The sequence below is a fragment of the Argiope bruennichi genome, chromosome X1, assembly GCF_947563725.1.
Source record: "Argiope bruennichi chromosome X1, qqArgBrue1.1, whole genome shotgun sequence".
Classification (NCBI taxonomy): domain Eukaryota; kingdom Metazoa; phylum Arthropoda; class Arachnida; order Araneae; family Araneidae; genus Argiope; species Argiope bruennichi.
This window is the reverse complement of record NC_079162.1, coordinates 92,532,841-92,557,482: the sequence shown is the minus strand read 5'-3', so window position 1 is coordinate 92,557,482 and position 24,642 is coordinate 92,532,841. Positions and strand designations below refer to the sequence as shown.

The following is a 24,642-nucleotide window of genomic DNA, read 5'->3' as shown; positions in this document are numbered from 1 at the left end:
TTTTTAGTATGGGAAATGGCTAGGAAAGTGATATGAGAATTTCTTCTAATTAAAAAAATATACAATGCAAAAGATTTTATTTAACAGATTGTGAAATATAATGCGACAAAAAAAAACCCTACTTAATATTTTATGTATTTAAAAACCCTAACTATTGTACCAAAAGTAACAAGGAAACTGAGACACAATTATTAAATTTTAATAACTAATATTTTATCTTAGATACATGGCAGATTCTGCCTCAATAAATGTTATAGCTTTAAATAGAAAAGATTTTTATGTTCTTTACAAAAAATGAATTTCATTTCTTCAACTAATATTCAGCATATAATTACAGCATCTTATTTCCAATAAATGCAAAATCAAAAATGTATTTAATGCAAAAAAAAATTATGTTACTCCCATTATAAAACATTTGATTATGTATTTCAATAGTTTTTATAACATTTGCATCCTTTTTATAGCATTTATATTATTATTTTTATTAAAGGTCGAATTGTGTAGATGAAAAATTCGTCTAGAGATATCAAAAAAAAAAAAAAAAACTGATTGAGAGTGTAGTATTAAAGATAAGACTTCAAGTAAATATTTAACTATTTACAATAAATTTTCACACGTGTACAAATATATGTACGTAAAATTAACGTGTGAGAAGTTTGTTTGATTGCACGCATATCTAAGATAACACTTAATGTAAACACTACGGTTTCTAATCAACTCGTAAACTGCATACATCACGTTATGAATATGATATTAAAATATTTATCAGATATCAAAATCAAATATCAAAAAGATATCAAAAATAAAACTTACCCTAATACAGCATTATCTAATATATCCACAGTATTTAAATATAGAATGAAAGAAAATAAAACGGTATTCTGTCGAATTTAACTGGATACTAATATTTCTTCACATAGAAATACCATCACTTTTGATAATATATTCGTCGTAACTTCACGTGGTTTATTTCAGTAGTTCTTCGGAAAACGAGACATTTTCAATATTTTCGCCGTATACAACTAAGTCCACTAGACTACATATCACTTTGTTTTGGTTTCTGAGATGAAAATTGAGTGAAAGTTTCAACTCGAGAAGTAATAGAGGCCGCAGGAAAGTGGGCTGTCCTTCAATCGCTATCCAACGAATTTTCACAACCTGCGAAAACACCTGCACTGACAAGCGGACTGCCGTCCGGGCCGATTCAAACGCAGCAGACAATCGTCATAGGTTTGCTACCACCGCAGGGTATGCAGCAGGGTTGCTTGCTACTAAATCATCTCGCCAATGCTCCTCAAGGTGGGCGAGATTGGGTTACAGAATTACGCATTTAGCCTTCTTTTTGCACTTTGTTACCAAAAACTGCTAATTTCCTCCGTTTTATTTATCAAAGCCCAGGAGTAAAAAATTCTATTGAAATGAGCGATTTTTTTGCAGACTTTGGCGCGAAAGCACTGTAGACAGGAAACGCTCGTTCTTTGAATAAAGGTAAATCTGTTTCGCGAAGACAGAAATGAAGAATTTTAGATATTTCTAAACATGATCGTTTTTCATTTTCCTTGGAAACTATATGATTCATAGTACTTTTCCAAGATGATACAGGGTAATGACTCAACTTCTGTGTCCCTTATTTAATTAGTTTTATTTGATTAAATTCAAATAAAATTAGGTAACAGAAAATAAGTTCGGAAGTCCATTCTATTATCCTTTCTCTTTTCCTATTCTCTTTTTCATGCATTTGATATTTGCAGTATTTTTTTAATATTTATTCGGGTATTTTTTTTTATTTTACTGTTTTTGAAATCAATATTTTTCTTAAAGAAATAGAATATAGAAACGTCATTATGAAAGTTAATGACTAAATGCAAACATTTCTGTAATTTTTTGTGATTTTCTCTTATAAATATTTATTATTAAAACTTTACGAAAATATTTGTAATTAATGTTCCCAAATTCAGTTTTGAAGCCAAAATTTATGTTTAAGAATCCAAATAAGCTCACAGTTTTGATTATCAGCTTGAAATTCAAATCAAGCCATTCTTCGTTTATCTTCTATTAATGAATATTGAAATTTTTTATGCATTCAGTATTTAGAATATTTCACATGTTACGAACTTTGTAGAATAAATGTCTTCCGCCTTACTGGATTATCAACACCACTTTTAATTTTCAAAATTGCTTATTTTAGCTATCAAAAAAGTATCACACTTAAATAACGTATCTGTGCAAAGAATATCTACATGTTTAGTAAAAACTTTTTAGTAAATTTACCGAATACTTTTCTCGCCATAGGTGACTTTAATCAGTAGCAATATCAGCACAATTATCAAGAGACAAAAAAGTGCCGATTTGAGGGATGGATCACGGAGTGCAGGAACTCGATGCTCTTAACCTCCGAACTTAGCAGTTGATAAGGGTATTAATGTGGCAATGAAATTATTTAGTAAGTGGTTGTGCATGAGAATTAATGAGACTATTTAATGGCATGTATAATAATTACTAGGGAGTTTTTTGAGAAAGAAATGAGAAAAAGAAGAGGGAAGTTTGCGTTATAAAATCACACCAAAATTGGTCCAGAGTCAGTTGGCGTGTTAAAGCTGTTGTTACGTTCAATTCATGAGGAGACGATCAACAGAAAAGTGGTTTAATAAACTAATTTATCTTTTGAATGTTTTATGTCATAAAATACCAGTAGAATTATTCACTAAATTTTCTCTGATCAGAAAGCTGAAACTTTTACATCGAAACTTTACTTATTATAAAAATGCTATTCCTTTATAATTATTTTTATGTTAGATTTATTTGTTAATATTATCTGAATAATTACAGTTATCTAGATTGTTTTACCTTCAATAATCGAACTTTAACCAGATATATTCTCCCAAGATCAGATCAGAAAATTAGTAATAGTATAAAAAAACGCAAAAGTAAAAATATGTTTCAAACCGTCTGTCATGCATATCTTTTTCAATACTGTGGTAAAGGTATGCTTTATTTTTTAAGTAAAATCATTCAATAACATCCTGACTACAACTACTGAACTGGATTTCTTTTTTCATTTATATAATTGTGTTCTCTAATTTGTTAAAATTTTAGTATTGAAGAGTTAACTGCCTTTTAACTTTCATAAAAATTAATTTCTTTTATTTTAAATAGGATTTATTGCTTATTGCTACGACTTGGAAAAAAGGAAGCTTTTTATAGGAATTTATTTTCTGTTATATAAAATGATTTATAAAGTTGTAAATCCATGCACTCATAGAAAAAAAATTTCTAGTTTCTGACTTTGAAAATAAAGTAAAAAAATAACAAAAATTTTAATGTGAAAGGTGGAATAAACTAAGTTTACTTTTCTCAACATTTTTTGAAACATTCAAATTTATTAAACAAGGATTTGTTTAATGAATTCGATGAATTTAAAAGAAATCTTTAAAATGTTTTCAAAGATTTATTTAATCTGTGTGCCTGCTTCCTTTAAAACTTAAATATTATTTATTCGGTTCTCAGTTTAAATATCAAAGTAAGAAAACAGTCTTTATATTTTTTTATATCTACAGCGCATTCTTATCAAATGAAGTTTTATGTTTGGTCAATAAACTTGATTTTCAAGAACAAAACGTTATCTGAGATTTGAACTTTTAAAATTATAATGATTTCGGTCCCCGGGGAGTTCAAAATGCGTATCGATTTTCTTCTACAAATCAATAATTGTTCTATTTTCCGGCGAGATTAAAGTCCATATAATTAATCCATTTTCATCTAGAAATCAATAATTGTTTTCTAGTTGTTTATAGGCGAAATCAAAACTAACCAAAAAATTTCAGTTTCCATATATTAATTTATGCTCATTCTTCGGACAGTTCAAAAAGAAATTGAATTTCTATTTTTTAAAAGATATCTACTTTGATATGGCGATATCATAGCATAAAATCTGAAGAAAAAAGGACGTTTATTAAATTAAACGAAACTACATTCTACAAAATGTAGGTGACAATTCTTTGTGAGTGTCTAAAAACATCGCCTAATTATCGATCTCTGGTAAACTGTTTATGTGACAAATGTTTTAACAATAAAAAATAATTTTGCTTTAAATAATAATTTGATCAGATTCATCCAGAACACAATAGAATCAAGCGGCTTTACAATCATGTAACAAATGTAACTGCATATATCATTTAATATCGAAATAAATGCTACACCGTGTATCGCACTGCATATGTTCCGGTCATATATTATGCCAGTGGCGCTACAAGCAGACGAAAAGATACTTTTGATTGACATTGGAAAAGTAAAAATAATATTGCTGTTACTTCACGTTTATAAAGCCAAATATAAAAGTGGGTGTAAAAAGTACAATATCCCAGACGCCATTTATTTTTGGTACATCACTCCGTACAGTAACCGATGACACTAGATTGACATTTTGTTTAACATTTTTGAGAGTAAAAAAAAGTTCACTTTTTTTTCATGTTTTGGCTCTAAAAATGTAAAAGAGTGAAATGGTAGACGAGCGAAAGCATTTTTTTTTTTTTTTAACATCCTGAGTTATTAAAAGTATAGATTGTAAAAATTTGAAAGGAAAGTTTTAAACCTATAACGTGCTCCGGCCGGTTTTCCTGGTCGTGAAAAATGTATATGCATGAGTATAGCCGAACATTAGAAGGCAGCCGGCCTCAACAAAAGGCAAAAGCGGCGAGAGACTCGTCTTTTCCCGCTTATGTCGGTAACTTGCTTCAAAGTAGGGAGGCTAATCACACATAGTATGTGGATTTTTCATGCTGCTTGTTGTTTTTGTTTTTTGTATTCATCTATATTTGTTTCTAAAATTTGTGTTACGGCTAAAAGAGTAAAAACGAAACATGATTTTTCTTGTAAATATTTTATAATCAGAGTGAAAAATTTTAATAATTTGTCACATTTGCATTAATTTTACTATGCCTTTAGGACGCCGCGAGCTGATATAATTTATCACCCTTGATTTGCACATGCGCAATTCACGTTTTCTTCTACCTATAAAAAATATTTCTTAATTTTTTTTAAAAGAAATTTCGGAAATTTTTAATTTTAAATGCATTTGTTCAGAAAGTTATTGATGGTATTATAGCATGAGCAGACAGCTGCAATTTAATGGCACAATGGCAATATGCCACAATGGCACAATAGCTTTATGCCAATGTTTCATTAGGCATAAAAAAATTTTCAGCACGTTGTTGTACATGCTTATATTCTAATTCATAAAAATATACAATAGTAGTCTTACAAAAAATTTAGAGCATTAAATTTAAATTGCCAAATTTCAATTCAATTCAGATTAAATAAACTCTGATAAAGCTAACCAATATGAATGATTCTACTGTAAATAAAAAACAAAATTAAGTAAATTAGAAAAAATTTGAAATAGAAAGCAAAAAAAAAAAATCCAGATTATTTAATTAAAATTCTAATGTGAAAACTAGAATTATGTTATCAAAGAAATTGTAAAACAAGAAATAAATACTTAATTCAAACAAAGAAAAATAAAATCTTTACGATACAAGTCAGTATCGTCTCTTTGTTTATATCAAAAGGATGTATGTCAAAACAATTTATTGATACAAAATATTTGTATAGATTACTTCCTCAAATCGTTTTATGCCATACGCGACTGCTTATGTTGTCACAAAATGCCTTATGTCGCTGGTGATTCCAACTATTCAACAAAATTGTGTGTTTTAATGTCTGCATTTGTGGCATACTATGACATTTTTTATATGACGAAATGTAAGAATCACAGTGAATTCCAAATTTAGTGTGGCGATACACTTTGCGTGTATCACGTGAACATGAACTGACACCACTACTGATAAGCCAGCGACATGGGGAGGTGGTGAGGGTTGAGCTTGTTCCATAGCGGAAATGCACGGCATCCAGGGGGTTAGGTATTATTTTTGAGCTCTCTCCCTACCGTCACCAGATTTTGTTTAAAAGGTGAAATAAAATCAGAAATACGTTATTTTCACAATAACCTTTATGACAGGCTGTCAGGACATCTATATTTTCTTGCGCCTCAATGTCGCTAAGCCACTGATTTGACCACTTGTGAGACAAACATCGTTAAAATAAGAAAAATATTATAGATATCCGCTAAGGACTACCACCTGTATGTTATCAGTCAAAACTACTAAGTAATGCATATCTCTAGAACTTCCATCCCCTAAAAACGAGTTCCTGTAGCCCGTCTAGGAATTTGAGGTTTTATCTCTCTGCTTTCAGAAAGCAGTAAATGTAAGATTTGGTGTTAAAAGTAACTATGAATGGCGTGTATGTGAGTCCCTAGTGTATCGTAACCGATGTTGCTTTACAAGTTTTCTAGAATTTTACAACTTTTAACTGGAATACTGTGGTGAGCAGGACAAAAAGGAAGTCATATTTCTCATTCTGATTAGAAAGTGATTGATGGTTCGAGTATCTCCTTACATACAAATTACCATTTTTCCATGTGAGAAAGCTGTTCTTCATTCGAGAAAATTTTCATTTTTACATTCTTTGATGATAAATTCCTCAAAACGGAATACTTTTTTCTTCTCTTATTGTTGGTTCTTGTTTGGAAAAGTGAAATAGATATTAACACCAAGCTAAACGAAATTAGATGTTAAAAAAATCATTGTTTCATCAAAAATTATCAATAAAAAAGTTTCTGTTAATGGATTATAGTATCAACAATGGTGAGTTAGATGAGAAAATAAAAAGTTATGTTGTATTCAAAAATAAATATGTTTTATTTAAAATATAGTATTCGCATAAACCAGATATAGAAATTTGGATGTTCATATTCTAAGGATAGTAGATAATTAGCTGTTTCGGGACAACTTGAAAAGACAGTCAAATGCTGTAAAACTGTCGCGACAAAAATTCATGTGCGCATTGTGTTTGTTTAATGGAATCTAGATTATAAAAAAATAAAGCAAAATTTATAATTCTATTCTTTAAGAAATACATAATTCTTTTATATATAATAATTATTCTTTTAAGGAGATTTAGATGGAAATTAAATTAAAATGTCAATTAAGAATGGAAATGATATAAACTGTAGTAAATTTAACAAAATTAGAATTGAGAAAATATCTATTTTACATAAACATTTTAATAAATCATTATATAATAAAACATCATTATAATACTTAAAAATATGTGCTTATAGTTTCTTAAAAGCCGATTTTTAATAACACAGCAAGGCAAATTTGAAATAAGCCATGGTTTGTCCGGAAGATTAATATTAATAAGGATTTACAACTTTTTACCATTAATGCCTTCCCAAAAAAAGTGTCATCAAGATTCTTTAAAAATTCGACAAAAATGATAATATAGCAATTAAAGAAACACAAATTTCTGTTGCAAATCAGAAAAAAACGTCAGAAGACCAAGACATTGACAATTTGCCTTAAAACCACAAAAACATGACTCTGTGATACGAATTTGCCAATGATTTCATAATCTTAACAATCAACTTCACTTTCACTCTTTGTTTTCTTTCACTCTCACTTTTTTCTTTTATATTTTATATTGAACCTGTTTATTCATATTTTAAGATTCTTTACTTCCTTATTTGAGGAAGTACCTTAAATTATTCATATACATTTTAAGGCACTTCCATTTTTGCTATGTAGTTGCATTGAAATGCCACTTCTTCAAATCAATTGCAATAGGTTTAAAATCTTTGAGTTTTATAGCTCCACGAACTCTCCCACACATTGATTCTTAATAACAGTACAGGAACAAATATTTCACTACACTGTACTTTTAGATAATTTTCTAAATGAACCAGTAATTAAAATAATGGTATAAATTAATAAAAAATTGAAATAGCTATATTTCTCATTTTAAATGTTAATATATATATTAAATTTAGACAAGAAATAACCGTTACGGCAATTTTATTTTCCTTTTCTTTTCCGGTCTATTGTATTTCTATCCTTCCTTCAGAATAATTGTATTTACACTTACTTTAACGGTATTTGCAATTATGCAAAAATTATTTTAATTAAATATATCTTAATTAAAATAATTTATGTAATATTACGTCAACAGAATCTTTAGATATAAAAATAATTAATTTTGGATATAATCAAAAATAGCTTTAAAATGGAATTAATTAAATTATTATCGTGATTTCTCATTAAAATTACTTCCAAAAATGTATTCAGAGAAATATTTCAGGAATTTAAAAACAAATTTCCAAATAATATTTTTAGACATAGAAAAGATAAGTAAATAAGTTTCACCGTGGGTCAAATTCTAAATTCTTCAGATAATTGTTTACAATGTTGAATGTATTAATGACTATTTATTACTTTTCTCTCACTTCTAAGAATTCTAAACCAGTTTCATTAATTAGAATACGGTAAAACAATTTTGTAAGAAACAATTTAATAAAAAAAAGTTTTTATTTATTTATTTATTTGTGATAAAATACAAGTTTTGCTCTCTGTCTGTTTCAAGTTCTTTAACCGATCGCTCAAACCTGAAGAAAACAATTAATTTATTCCTTGAAAAAACCCTGAAGCAAGCACATGAAATTAATGATAATATCCGGACACAAGTATTAAGTTAAACTTGAATGTGATGTTTTATTATTGCCATTTCTAGGAAAAATCGATTAACGTAGATTCTACGAATTAATATCCCCGTCCCATTCGTTTTTTATCTAAAATTTATTATAAAGCTAAAGAAAGAATAATGTTAATTAAAACCAGTTCTGTTTAAAATGTGTTTTCAGAAAGAGCAAAAAATAATTCTCAGTCAAAGAATTTATTTTGATTGAGCATTAATGCACACTGATACAAATCTATACAATTTTGTAACATCATATCATTAATAATGTTAGTTCAAAAAGAATCTACTTTTTAATATTTTTAAATTAAGTGCAGTGTATCTAGTAAAAGTCTGTATGCATATATATTTTGTTCATTTGAAAACTCTTGTGCAAATGAGCTTATTTATCCAGTTTCCTCCAAAAAAATTACAAAGAAAAAATGCTTATATTTACAAATTTAAAAGAATAAGGAGATAATTTATTAGACAATATATTGAAACATTGCACACAGCATATTAATAAGATTAAAAAGGAATTTAAAATAAACATCGGAAAGGAAAAACGCATTTAACAAAGAACTCCGGAAAAACGTTCTTTGTACTCGTTTCTTATCATCCCTTTGCAAAGCAAAATTGTCGAAAAGTAGTAAGCAAGGATTGCTGAAACGAACAGTAATTGCTTTATATTTTATGCACGAATTTGTGATTTAACGCAATCACAAAATAAATGATAAATTCCATGTATTTTTTATGAATCCAACATTAAATCATTCAAAAACAGCCACTAGTTTACTAGAAATATTGCTTTCAATAGAAAATTAAGAAGCACATTAAACTATGCTAGAATCCGACATTTAAACAAACGAAAATATTAGCATACTCAGTTAAGAGACAAGGCTTAGCCACAAGATTTGTGTACAAGACAGGTGCATATACACGGAAACTCTGCAGCAGGAAGAATTTGCATACCTTATCTTTTTTTATTATTATTAAACTTCTTCATAAAACACAAGCGCTTTCGTATTTCATTTAGGTACAAAAGCTATTATATCTTGTGATGTAGCTGTATTTCCATGAATTCCTAAAAGAAAAACTAAAATAATCAAATTTTGAATTATGAATAACTACGTCTTAATGGGAGGCAATAAACCACCTGGAATAGGCCTATAATAATCGGATATAAAATCATTAGTTGCATCTTTTTCAGCCTGTGGAACAGAAATCAAAATATCACAACAGTATCCTGAATAGCGGCAGAGTGCAACACTTCAGAAAGAACCACCTGTTCTTTCAAAGGTGTCGCATAGTGGCAGAGCGACGGGAGGAAATAAGGGAGGTGGGGGGAGTATAGATATCCCGGGCCTCAGTCACAGGGAGCGGCCATGGAGGCAGAAATTTACTTCGATTGTGTCACTTTTTAAAGCCATATCTGATAAAGGGCCGAAAAAATTAAATAATGCCCCGAGCACCATGTACTCTCACTACGCCACTTGTCTTGAAAACTAGTGAGTGAACATCCAAGAATTGTAAACACGCAGTTGATTCGATTATCAAATAGAGGAATAGGGCAAATATCTGCGATCTCCTTAATTTTGGAGGTACCGGGATTTTTTTAACATTACTTTCTAGGTAATTTAATTTTGTGCCTTGATTTTATTTACAAGAGTCGTGTATTTTTACTTATTCTGACTGAAATCACGTATTGTTTAAATCTTCAGAACATTATTTTTTGAATTCTTCGTGTTTTCAAATCGCTTTTTCCTTCCTTTTCTCCCCCCCCTCTTCTGTTTGCATTAGGCTGACTGGTTCACTAATAGACAATCCTAGAAAACTGCTTGAATATGCAAAAAAAAGTTTTGTAATTTTTTTTTTAGCATTTTGTCTAACATTATATTGAAATTAAAATTCATTTATATGAGAGATACTGAAATCATGCCTCTTGCAGAAGATCTTTAAATGTTTTGTTATTTCAGTTTATCAAAATGTTTGTTTTCAAAAACAACCTCTATAGAGATTAAAATAAAATAAAAAAAATACTTAAAACATTTGGCTTTGGAAGTTGTGGAGGAACTCCTGAAACCTGCGTTGTCTATAGGCTTCTAAAGAGTTTAATCCGGCCTTGAGGTTGACATTTTATTTCTATCCATTAGCATGACGCCATTGGTCAAGAATTTCTCCTCAACTGGTTCCCGACCTTTCAACATTGACAGGAAAAGCTATATATAGGCAAACTGTTGCAGGAAACCGTATTCATTTCACCTGCGTGCAAAATACCAGTAATATACGTCTCCCTGTTGATCTGATGCAGAATTGGCTCAAAAGAATTGGGATTCAAAGCACCGCAGTCAAACATGACTGTTATGAGTATTGATATCTTAACGAATGAATTGATATTTGATCTACAGAATTGATTCTGGACTGTTTCTGATCTAGGGAATGTAATGCCAGTTATTGCCTGCAAATACATTCATACAAAGGCATTGGTTGATTGTTTGTGTAGAAATTGCTATCAATGGACCATTAATGTTCACATCTTCTTTCTCAATTCTGTGGCCACTATATGATATATAGATTGAATATCTTTATTAAATAAATTGCTCATATTTTGTGACAGTGGACTCTGATATCAATATGACAAACAGAAAAGCGAGAGAATACGGAGTTGACATTATCAGGCAGTATCTAGAACAATAAACGATGCTTGTATTGGATGACTGTCAAAAATTTCGATTGAATTAAGCAAGCATGCATGTCACATAGTTGAGTACACTTTATATTTTGCCCATGATTTTTCTATATATTAGTTCACTAGAATTAAAAGTCCTCAAAATAATTTTCTGCTTTCCGTTATATTAATTTTATAATCGAATTATTTATTGTTTTACTATCGAAATATTTTATTTCTATTGTATGTTCATTAGATTTATTTAAATACTTAACAGATATAATTTCTCCTTTTTGTTTCTATAATATTTTAATTGCATTATTTAAACCCTAAATACATCAACTGTCTACTTTTCATTCCTAATTGATCTATGTTCGTCAGATTGCTCTGTGAAGCTGTATTTTTGGAATTTTTAATATATTATTGCTAATTAATAAATTTATCTCGTAACTGACTTTTATTTACTTGAATAATATGCTTTCAAAATCTTCTACTCTGAAAACTGACTTAAGTGAAATGTCAATTACAGAGAAATTTCCAGAAAAATTCTTTTCAATCTTTCCTGCCCAAACCATTTTGTTAATTTTTATTTGTAAGCCGAACAAAACCAACCGAAATTCTTCTTGAAGTTCATTGGTTTTTATTTCAGCTTCAATTTTACATCTGCCGATAGAAATCATTCAACTTTTGTTTGATTACGTTTCCTGTGTAATGAAATAAAAAAAATACTCTCAACACTATTTTTCCCCCTTGGAGAATGATTTCCTCCGACGGAAATTATGTAACTTTTTATTTATGTTGTTGACCTGAATGAATAAAAAAAAAAGCTGTTTCCTTTTTATAATTTTCTCCGGACTAGGATGAAATCGATGAAGCCGTTGAGTATTCTGTTTATTTATTTATTATTTTCTTTACCGCAGCTGCAAAAAAAAATGTTATCTTTTTCCCTACAGATTCCCTATTTGATAAAATAAGTAAACAGTTGCAGTGCTAAATTGGCTCTATGTATTATGTTTATATCGACACAGTTCATTTTTTATTTTATTTTATGAATATATGACTCTTAAGATCAATCTGCTTAAATTTGTTTTGTAACCACCGAAAAACATAAATCTATTTTATTTAAATCAGACGAAAAAATTATCTGCGTTTGAGAGACTTTTTTTAATACAATTACGAATCATTAACTACGGATTAATTTTTCAACCTGAGGTTACTGTATGTATCTTACTTGTGCATTCTGTATCTGTCTTTTAGTGCCTTCACAAATCATCATCGTAGTTTTTTTTTCTAACTGCTAGAGAGTATTTTAAACAGACTGCCAATGTTATCGCAAGTTCTGTTGTTGCTTTTAACAGAAAATAAAGAATACCTGACAGCAGTTAAATATTTTTTCTTGAGCATAATTTTTTTCAAATTTTTTCTATTGTTGTTTGTGTTTAATAAAAAGTTATAATGTTGAAAATTATAATTTTTCAATATGCTTTATATAACAGTAAAATTCATTCTAATGTGCAGCTAACCTCAAACAGTGTTTCACGTTACTTTTTCCCGTGAAGGCATACCATTATAATTTTGAAAAATAATATGTTGTATCTCAGGATATCCCAAGACTCAACAGGGTTTGTATGAAGTTTAGTGTTTAATTTTAAAGCACTCCAGCTAATCCAGATCCTTATACATAAACATTTTTTATATAATTTTTTTAATAATTTTATTCGGGAAAAGAGAAAAACATATATTTTTTAGATTGCCCGAAATTTCCAAACTGCTAATGTTAATTCCTGTATTTAGTTGTTGCTAAATCTACAAAATATTCTTTTTAATACGTATTTATTTTACCTTTTATCCTTAACCCTAAGGTACGATATGAGTTGTACATTAGGAGACTTGCCAGAGTGCACAATTATTTACGGCATTTTCAAATGAGATATAATTAATTTAAAAATTGTTTCACTATCATTAAATGACTGGCTTTTATAGAGTTCGAATCCTGTAATCTAAACATCACTCAAGTTAAACAGAAAATATTTTATTAAAAATTGTCTCAAAGTACAATTGAAAGTCACTCTCCCCTACATCCTACAAACATAAACAATGCAACTGTTTTTTTTTTTTTAACTCGTCTAAAGACAAACTCTAAAGTGTTCTACATCTAATGGATGAGTGACTTGGCGTGGATGATAAATAAATTCGTTTTTTTAACATATAACAGAGCACTATCTTAATTGGTTTTGGTATAATTTTATATTTTTTCTACTGAAAGAATTTTTTAAAATCAAAAATAGTCCGTTCTATACTCTCTTATATATAAGTCGAACAATTATTGTTACTCTGTTAAGAGATTTTCGAACTCTTTTTTCAAAGCCTTTATCAGTCACCAATATTTAAAATAATAAAACAATCAATAAAAGTCTTTATTTAAAATATTGCATTAATTTTTTTAAAATGCATATTTTAAGTTCCTTTATTTATTTTATTTTTTATTTAAATAATGCATTGATTCTTAACTCCTAAGCGCATTCATATTTTTGAATAGAATTTCTGTTGAATCAAATACAAAAAAAGTTTAGAAAATACAGTTACTTCGGGAACTATGCTACTACATAGTTCTTCCACCACTTCCTTGACATAGAATTAAAAGATAGAATAAGTGCATTTTTTTTATAGTAGCTCTCCTGACTCTCTTGAAAAGAATATCCATGAAATATAAGACCACCATATTCCTTCCCCCCGTCATGAATATTATCTACTCTAAGAATTCAAAAGCCAGTTGAGCATTGATTCCGATTCCTGAAATACCCTTTTCGATGAAATATTTCAGCGAATTTCGAGACATTCAAGGAAAATAACATATTGTATTTCATAAACATCTTTTCATTGATTCTATGTTTTATTCACGTTTAAACATCTGAGATACTTTTCTGCAGAATCAATCAGAGGAAATCAAATAAAAAAAACTTTTTAATATTATTTTATTTATTTGACTTTAATTTGCATATCGATTTACTGTATGTTTATTGTATCTAAACCTTCTCATGCTATAAGATTTACTTTTTTTACTTTATCGTATGCATAGTAAAGAGAAAGTATAGTAATCGTTAATAATCCAAGTTTTAGACCTCCCTCAGTTCGAAAAACCCATTTTCGGAAAATGTCCATCTGTGACAAAGATAACTCCAAAAGGCTTTTACCTAGACGGATGTAATTTGGTGTATGGCCTTTATACGAAATTTTAAGATTTCTGTTAAATTTTGAGCGAAATCCGCCCAGTAGAAGTCAGTCTGTTCGGCTGTTCGAATATAATTTAACACGATAATTACAAAACTAAGAGAGCTAGATAGATAAAATTCGGTATACAATTTTAACATCTATAGCCTAAACACCTTTCGAATTTTGAGCCAAATTCAACGAGTGATTGATCGTCTGTCGGTCTGTACTTTCAGAAACATGTCAACGCGATAATTCAAAGACGCAAGGACTTAAATACGTCAAATTTAATATGGAATTTTTTGACTGCAGTTGTAGTTCCGTGTCACTTTTTTGCTTTAATGGATTTGGAAAAATGAGTCTAAAACACAAATTCGATTTTCGGATACTATTAACCAGCATGCCAGGTATTAATCGCCAAATAACTCGCCATGGATTATATAATAGATTCATTAAAAATGATATATTAAAGCCAAAGGTTAATATTTCGTAACTATTGTACACAAATGCCATGCAATGCATTCTCTGGGATGACATCTTTATTAGAGAGTATACGAGAAAGTTTTTTTTTTTTTTTTGGTTTTGTGGTGGATTTTGGCGCAAGAGCCATATTTGGCTATGCTGCGCCAAAGAAAGTTTTGGGGAGACCACTTCTACTGGTTTCACTACGGGTTTACTTGATTATTTCATAACCCTATTCTACAAAAAATTATTTACATTAACTAAACCGAGCTGAAAGCTTTAGTAATCATCAGTGATTGTTAAATTATAAAACATCATCTGATCAAGTTCTGACTGAGAACAATATTTTCTAACTTGATTAAGATACTCAAAGAAAATATATTTCCCGCGACCAATCCAAATGAAACATTTCTCTGAGCTCACCTTTCCACTACTTTTATTTTTAAAAAAAATTAGGGGGGGGGGATGTTATATCAGCGACGCTACGAAAGCAATCCATTATGAAAAAGGTTGATGCAGTTCCTACCTAGTAACATTATTAGCGTTGCTTTCAGAAAAGGGGAGCAATCTTTCTAGCTGGAAATCTAGTATATTTCCTCGAAATTACTTCACTTAGATAGAGGAGATACTCCTCCGCATCGAGGCGAATCATGGTAAAAAAAAAGTTTTTGGACGAAAATGCAGGGACGATGCATCAAAATAATAATTTCTTGAATAAAAAGAGGATAGTTTTAAAACTCACAGCGAAATTTATAAAAATGCTTTGCAAGAACACTTTTATATATCTTTTTGAAAATCAAAGATGTAAAATGTTACACTAGAATATCTCGCTAAACGCCCTTTTTTTTTTTTTTTTTTTTTCTTTTTAACTTGATTTGTTTCATGTTAGTAGAGACGGAATTTCGCAAAGGAGCAAAAAGTGTTAAATTTAAATGACTGTTTTTTTTATTCACCTTTATTTAACTTGACATGTTTCAGATTTTTAGAGATGAAACTTTACAATAAACTTTCTATCCTTTTTCTTCTGTGAAAGAGTTTTGAATTTTTTTTTCTTGCATGTCATTAATAACAAAATACTATTTCAATACTTGTAGACTTAAATTGTTAATAAATCAACCAATTGAAGTAAATTTTTATTCCATACGCTTGGTGCCTCCTAGTTGTGAATTTCAGAAAAAATTGATTTCAAAAGTCAATAATATTATACATATTGACTCTTTTAAATATATTATATCTATTTATAATTCTCTATTATAATACTATATATTATAATAGAGAATTATAAATTAAAGACCTAAAAATAAATAATAGTTAGAAAAAAATCTAATTTTTAATATAATAATACAACAGCGTTTTTAGAAACTGCTTTAAAAATTTATTAAGAAACACTTTCAGTAGATCCGTTGTTTTTTAGCAATATTTCCATTAGTCAATCGGTTTTCAGCAACATCCTTTGTTTTTAGTAATGTTTTAACTCAGTCGTGTCATTTTCTGTTTGTTTAGATAAAATGTGTATTTAAAAAAGGATCATAATTTTAAAATATTTATTTAACTCTTAAATTGTGTTGTTTTTTTCCCTGTATTATCTAATTAGATGACACCTTAGCTTCCGAAATGTGTTGTCCTACTGGTTCAACTAAAATTCATGGAATATTTGATGTGCGTAATCCTGCGTAATTTTTGTATTGAATTATAGTGTCAGTTAATGAAGCGATAATATACGCATGATGCACGGCCACAACAATTAAGGGGTTAAAAAGGCTAAAAAAATAATATGAAATAGGCTGAACTATATTTTCCACATTTTGAATGATTAATTGCAGAAAGCATGATAGTTTGTAGTAATGTTTTTAAAGAATTATTTTGCAATAAATACAAAAGTGCATACGATGTGATGTATATCTAAATTGTAGTTTTCACTGTAATATTTTTTTTTTTCAGAAAAAATGCATTTAGATATTTGTTTTCATACTAGTAGACCGCATATCCAACTTTACTTTATTTGTAAAAAGTTCATTTAATTGAAAGTTTTAAGGATTTATTGCTTGGTAAATTTCCTTATTTTTCAACACATGACGATTATTAATCATCGATAATTAATTTCGATAATCTAATCGGTAATCTAATTACCTATAATTAATTAATAATCGTTACTAATACAATATAGCATAAATTCTACGTTTTTCAAGAGACTGACGTAAAATTACATGTAATAGAAATTTTAATCAAAAACTTTGATTATTACGAATTCAATGCCAGTATTTCAAATTCATCTAAAAGTAATTATTTAAAAAACATTTACAGTATATTATATATGGTGCCAGTAAGCATAGTATAATTATTTATTTCAGAGTATTGAGAACAGTAATTAAATTTTAAAACTAAGCATTTATCATAAAAGAAAGGAAGATCATACTTTACTGCATATCTTGAATACTAAATGTATGTTATACATTGTATATACATACCGGTATGTGTTTAATAATTATATAATTGTTATATTTAATTATTATTGTTTATTGGTTATTAATTGTTTAATAATTATATAATTGTTAATTTGTATTTATTTCTATGAAATTTTGAGCAAAATCTATTCCAAGAAAATCTGGTTGGCTGTTCGAATATAAATTTACAAAATAACTACAAGATGGAGAGATCTAGATAGACACATTTTGGTACGCAGATTTAACATCTATAGTGTAGACTTTTAACAAATTTGGAGCCAAATCCTCAAAAGGGTTGACCGTCTGTCTGTCTGTACTTTCAGAAGAATGCAAATGCGACACTCAAAAACGCAATGACTTAAATATCAATATGGTATGCTACTTTTTGACTATAATTGTAATTCTGTGTCAAATTTTGGTTTCCGTCGATGGGGAAAAACGCATCTAAAACACAAATTCAATTTTCAATTACTATTAACCGCATACCAGGGATAAATCGCCAAAACAGTGCCAAGGATCACACGATAGATTCAATAAAAATGATGAATTCAGCCAAAGGTTAATATTTCGTAACTATTGTACGCCAGTGTCGTGAAAGGCGTTCTCTGCATTACCAGAGGTCCATAATTTTTTGAGGTGAGGGGTGTACTAAAAAAATCACCTTTATTTATAACTGCTGGGAGTAGATACTTGTATAACACTTTTATTAGAGAGTATGTGAGATAGTTTTCGGGAGACCATTTTCGCTGGTTTTTGCAATGACCGTAAATGAAGCGGTATTTCGATCAAATGACGCATAAATGTAAACACTTTTAAAAGAAAACTGCATCATCGATGGCTTGCTTTACTTTATAAATATTATTCCTTGCAATGCGATTATCTTTATTTTCTTGTTTGAACGATAACCATGAATTTCCTTTCAAGTTTGTTGAATATGTGGTTATGACATTTGCCCAGAAGTTGAAATTTATTCCATGACAGTCATTCTTTCTTAATTTACAGCAGGTAAACCGAGACAAATTGTTTGGTTTAAAAATTTCTACGTTTTCGTTAGGAATATCGTCAAGATTAAACCAATTTACTTCGATATTTATTATCATATCTTGAACTTCTAGTAATTTAAAATTCTTTGGGTATTTTAAATAAGTTTAAAAGTATCGAAATGAACCATTCAACTATCAAAAATAGTTCTTATAGGAAATCAATAGGAATAGGTTCTTCTATCAATATACATTTTCCTACTCTTAAAACATTTTTTAGTGATTTTTAAAGAGCAGAGATATAGCTCTTTTAATATGGGTTCTCATGCAAGTTTTTGATTAAACATCTTAAATTAAACTCTTCAATTTTTAATTCAATTTCAGGGAACCCGTACCTGATTCGACCTTTTCCCTCTTTTACTTGTCTACACTTAGGCGTTTGCATCATGTGCAAAAGAACACACGTTCATTGTAATAAGATTTTAAATTGTAAGAACTTCATAGTTCATAATGTATAAAAAGAGAGAAATATGTGTTTAATTAAATTAAACACATTGCTTTTCTAAAACATTCATTAAGGAATGTCCTTAAAACATATATTTTCAAGAGAACAAGTGCCATGAGCGTTTCTATTAAATGGCAAAAATGTTTTACTATTATTTTCTTGGGGAAGTCAAATCAAATGCCACGTATCGTAAACAAACACTAAATCATGGTTTTTGTAGAAAAATTACAAAATGTGTTAGTTAGAAAATAGATTAAGAGAAAGAATTTCTAACATAGTATGTTAAAAATATCCAGATTGAAAAGATATAAAACTACAGTTGCTTCCTTCAAATGATGTGATTTAATACAAATCTTCCTACTGAATCTTGTTACGAATTTATAATATCCCAGTGTAGTAGATTTCTTGGTAAGGAAAATAGCTTTACAGATGATGAATGGATGCCGAGTCAAAGACTCCGGACCTTAACAACAAACTTGGCTTCCATTGGCTACAAAATCGAACATTCCAGAAACAGCAAGAATTTTGGCGACAGATCCATCAGGGAGAAAGTTATAGTGATCTTTCTAGAACCTTCTTTTCCCTGTCGAGAAAACTACAAAAAGCCGGGAGACGGAACTGAAGTAAACAATATGGAATCGTGCATTGAGTCAGTAATGAGTCGGAAGTCGAATTCAGCTCAAGCGAGTTATCAGTGGAAAGTAAAAGAAGTTTGAGAAGCATGAAAAGTTGTGTGAAGTCTCTCTCCGATTTCTCTCTGAACACTTTATGCTGATAAGGTTGTTTATTATCTATTTGTTGCTTGTGTACTGCTGTTTACTGTAAGTGCTGTTCTTGTGTACACCCCGGCTGTGTTTTGTTGTCGGTGTGTTCGTATTTTCATTTTGAATAAGGCGTCGTTATTTGTTTTATAACTTGATGAACTTTTTTACTATACGCACACTGCACCGGACCCGTTGATTTTCAGATTCGGAAATTTCTGTAACTATATTTAAACTCTCAGAAGTCTCAGAGTCATTGTTCCGCTATGTATTGCTGAGCTTCTCACTGAAAATGAGCTACAAACTTCTTCCAAAATATAAAATCAAGAGTTTCGATAAAAAAAAATTTTTAATGAAGCTAAATTCTGATTCTTTTGCGCCCTAGCAGACACAACTACAATCGATACCGTTTGTTTGGAACAAAAGATTTCGGCACAGTTAAAAAGCTGTTCCAGTTACGCGAATTTCAACTTTAAACAAAAAAGAAATTTTTCTTCTTTATTGTATCAGTTATTTAACAGACATATAAGTCATAAGTAAATAATGATGATATTCATGACTTGTACATATTAAGTAGAGAAATATTGATTTAATGCTTCGACTTTCCTTTCAGAGATGTTATGTTTGGGATGTTCTTATTTATTTTTTTAATCTTTCTATAATGAGATTGATTCTTACGATTCTTCTTCTTCTTCTATACGAAACTGATTCTTTTTTGTTATAAATGTCGCGCTGCTGTAAAGTTTCGCGCACCAGACAGCGAGGGTACAATGGCTTTGAATTTTACCAAACAAAGCAGTTTTACTTGAAAGTGTAAAATCCTTTCTTGGCATCTTGACAAGGGATGAAAATTCAATAAAAAACAAGTTTATTCATCTGTTATTCACGTGAAGAGGTGTAGTGGTAATAGTAGACCAAACGTTCTCATGTTTCTTCCATGGGTAACGAAAAATAATGCACTAGCAAGTCACAATGATAGGTCTGAACATCTCGAAATATAATCTTCGTCCAAGTAGCGACATCAAATTAGTGCGACATCAGAACCGCTCAGACTTTACTTGGAAATGCATCTTCTACTGTTCAAATTAAGTGGAATTTCACACCAATTAAATGTTTAAAGTATGCATTAGTTTATTAATTTGCTTAGGGTTTCTTTAGATTTGTCCCAATTAACTAACTGATGACCAAATAATCACAATCAAACATATATTCAAAAAATTTAACTCCATGAAATTCTTAGATACTCTACAAGTTTAAAAAAGATAGCAATAATCCATTAATTAATTTTCAAAACATACTGTCTTTCAAAAATTAAATTAAAATATGTTATTCATCAATTGGAAGAGTTTCCAACTTCATCTTAGAGTCAATCACTATTTTTTTTTCTGTCTTTTTTTGAAAAATTATGACATACTAGAAATGCAATTCATTTATAATATAAGCAAAAATAGCATAATTAATAATAATTTAAGATATTCATAACGACTTTTGATATAGCTACTAAAAACTTTCAATTAGAGTTGCCGAGCAATCTATTTCACGTTGAATGTATGGTGAATTTAAATTCCCTATATTTTTAGATTTAAAATTTCTCCCTCACAAAAATGAGTTTTATAAAACATCATTCATGCAGCAATCAACATTTTTATAGGAGTTTTTTAAATGCTAAAACATTTTCAGGTTTCAAAATTGCAGCACTGTTTTGACAATGAGATAATAAAGGAAATAAGTTTATGCAGACATATTAATCTGTCTTTTATGTTGTTCAGTAACATAACAAGAAATTCCAGTGTATGGGAGAAGTAAAACAGCTGCTGTTATTTCCGAACAAATCAAATATTTTCATATTAGTAGAAACCATATTTTTAAAAACGGAGCATCAGTTAGAAATAACGCATTAAACCAGCGTTATTACTAACATTATTAAGATTTTAATTCCATTCTGATGAAGAAAGTAACTTCCCAAATTGTATCTTATATTAGGCCATTAGGAAACATATTTAAAGCTCTCTTTGGGAATGAGGTTTTTATTTTACGACCTTTAGGATTTTTCCCCCTTTTTCAGGACGATACTTTTCCGTGATTCATTTATTTTCCATATTCAGCTTTGACATAGAACAGCACTCGTTATGGAACCTAATACACGCGATCAAAATTCGATTACTCATCGCTGGAAAAAATGATAGAAAATAATGTAGAATGAAATGATGTAGAAAGAACTATGAAGATGAAACAAAATTCATGTATCATGAACAAAACTTTTTTTAAGAGTATTAAAATTACACTATTCAATTATTGCACTCCATTTTAGAATAGCAGACATATTAGGTCGTTGCCATAAATTGTCTGGTTACAATGGACATAAAGTTTATAAAGAGGTCTAATGGGCATTCAATTACTGAGGAGGAAATTTTCTGTTTCTGTAATCAAAAACTTTTTTTTCAATACAAACGCAACATTTCCGCTTTTTATTTCAGTTACTTTTTTTTTTCTTTATTCATTCAGATTAATGACTAATGTATTAAAAATTTGGAAAAATAAATTTTTGCCTGATGCATACTAACAACACAAATGCAAAAAATATTACTAAACGATAATATATATATAAATTAACCGGTAATTTTGGTTATATCTGAAATCAGACCATTTTCGATGACACCTTACTTTGAAGCGATGATATTAATCTATCTATCTATCTATATATATATATATAGAGAGAGAGTGTCTCAAAAACCTCGACCACAGTTTTTATTCCTTAAATATTGATCATAGACATATACTGTAAATTATAAAGTTCCAGAAAAAAAGGTGTAAAATGTTATGAAATCGATTAAAATTTTCAAGGGATTAAACTTCAAAAAATACAAAATTTAAATTTTTATACGAACTTCGTACAAAAAAAATCCCAGTGAGTAAAATGTGCCCTATCCTCTAGCAAGGTTATGTATAAAATTTCAGCAATTTATCACAAAAAGTCCCAAAGATATGAAACTACATAAATGCTGACTTAAACCACTTTTCGATGCATGGATATGAGCTCGCAAAGAGGAAAAATCATCTCTGATGTTCTTGTTTTAGGGGTCATACACAAATTAACAAAGAAAGTAATGATTGAATAAGTAAATAATAATTTTGCTATTGATTGGTTCAAAAGTGTTAAAAATTTGTAGAAATAATAACCTAAAGGAAATATTACATAACTTAAAGGAAAGATTACATAAAGGAAAGATTACATAAGGAAAGATTACTTAAAGGAAAGGTTACATAAGTTTTTTTACAAATCCATTGTCTGTGCTATTTTTAAGCTATATTCTGTAATTCATGATATAAAATTTTAAAGTATTTTTCAGGAAGCATAGATTTTAAAATTTGTATTTAAAACTAAAGATATAAAGCATATTTTATTTCTGTATGATGCATTCCTGCGTCGCGTCATCTGCACTGAAGCTGTAAACATTTGCATTTTAATTTGCGATTGATCCTTCTCCAACTTTGTTTTAACATATGTTTGACAGTTTTCATGATAAAATTCTGAAATTTTGTACATGACCTTATTAGAGAATGGGGCACATTTTACTCATTGGGGAATTTTTTTGGGTCCGTATAAAAATTTAAATTTTGTATTTTTTGAAGTTTAATCCCCTGAAAATTTTAATCGATTTCATAAACATTTTGCACCCTTTTTTACGCAATTTTGTAATTTACAATATATGTCTGTAATCAATATTTAAGGAATAAAAGCCGCGTCAAGGTTTTTGAAACACTCTGTATAGAGATATAAAGTTAAAGTATGTGGCACAGAAATCGCTCTTATTACTTATTTTTGAATGGCAACAGTCAAATGTAAACGAAGTGTCACACAGTCGTTTATTCAGTTGCACTTAATTCAACACTTCATTTAACCAATGGAGCAGTAAAACAGTATTATAAATTCTTGTGGACTTATCGTATCATTCCATTCAGTCTGAGGGAAGACGATATAAAAAAAAATCAAGATAATTTAAATACGCGTCAAACAAAGTTTAATCGAGCACGAAATTAGGCTTAACCTTCGCTAAATGGATAATCGCTATGTCTTTACTATGGAAATTGGCAATCATATTTTCCTAAAGAATTATCACAAAGAAATGGTTCTTGCACCATTTTAAAATTTAAAAAATTACCATTTTAATGATATTAATTTCATTTCCGCACAATTTTTTCCCTCGTTTTTAATATTTTCTATTAATTTTACTTTGGTTTCAATCTGAAACAAACGGTTGTGATGAAATTCTAACTCGTCCATCAATCATCATTTCAACTGCATGTCTTTACCAGTGTTAAAATGAAAATTAAAATATTGCCTTTTTTGGACATTACTTCTCAAATAAGATTTTTACTTCCGCTTTTATTCGTATATACAATTTTTAACTTGCACTCCAATCATTTGTAGAAGACTGCAAATTCATATCTTTCATTCATATCAAATAGCACGTTGAATTAAAAAAATACATTCCATATTAATCGTTTCATTGCTTAAAACAGTCAATAACTGGGCAAACAAGTTATTCGTCAAAGGCTGGCAAAACAAACTAAAGGGGGGGGGGCAATTCGGCTAGTAATTTTTTCGGTTTCGCCATGAACATTTTTTACTCTTGGATATCTAATTGCAGTTTGTAATCCTGAAATGTATTGAGAATGAAACAAATTCAACTCTTTTTGCATGCTACACTTGTTATGCATTAAAATTAAAATTACATTTTTAGTATTACAATAAATACATCGATATATACTTAGTAATAATTCATAGTATATGAATTACTTATTTAAAAAACACCTCACTAATTTCACGATTTCACGGGAGTAATTACGATTATTTCTTTGCAATACAATACGCATTTTTTGGATTCATGATTTCAAAGGCTTTTCGGATAACTGGAGTTTCACTTTATGAATTTATGTATTGACTTGTATTGTATTGTAGTTATGTACGACATGTATTTACTATGTTTACTGTATTATGTGTTTATCCAATATCACTTCTGAATGGCTGATATGAATTTGG

General features: G+C 29.2%; 1 protein-coding gene across 1 annotated transcript in view; it reads right to left on the bottom strand.

Moving 5' to 3' along the window:
• Nucleotides 1-1,211, bottom strand: part of LOC129958178 (uncharacterized) — a 70,867-nt gene extending 69,656 nt beyond the window's left edge. Inside the window, exon 1 of the mRNA XM_056070441.1 lies at nucleotides 814-1,211. The gene's annotated coding sequence lies outside the window, so the exon portion shown is untranslated. The remainder of the gene's footprint in view (nucleotides 1-813) is intronic.
• Nucleotides 1,212-24,642: the final 23,431 nt, after the last annotated feature.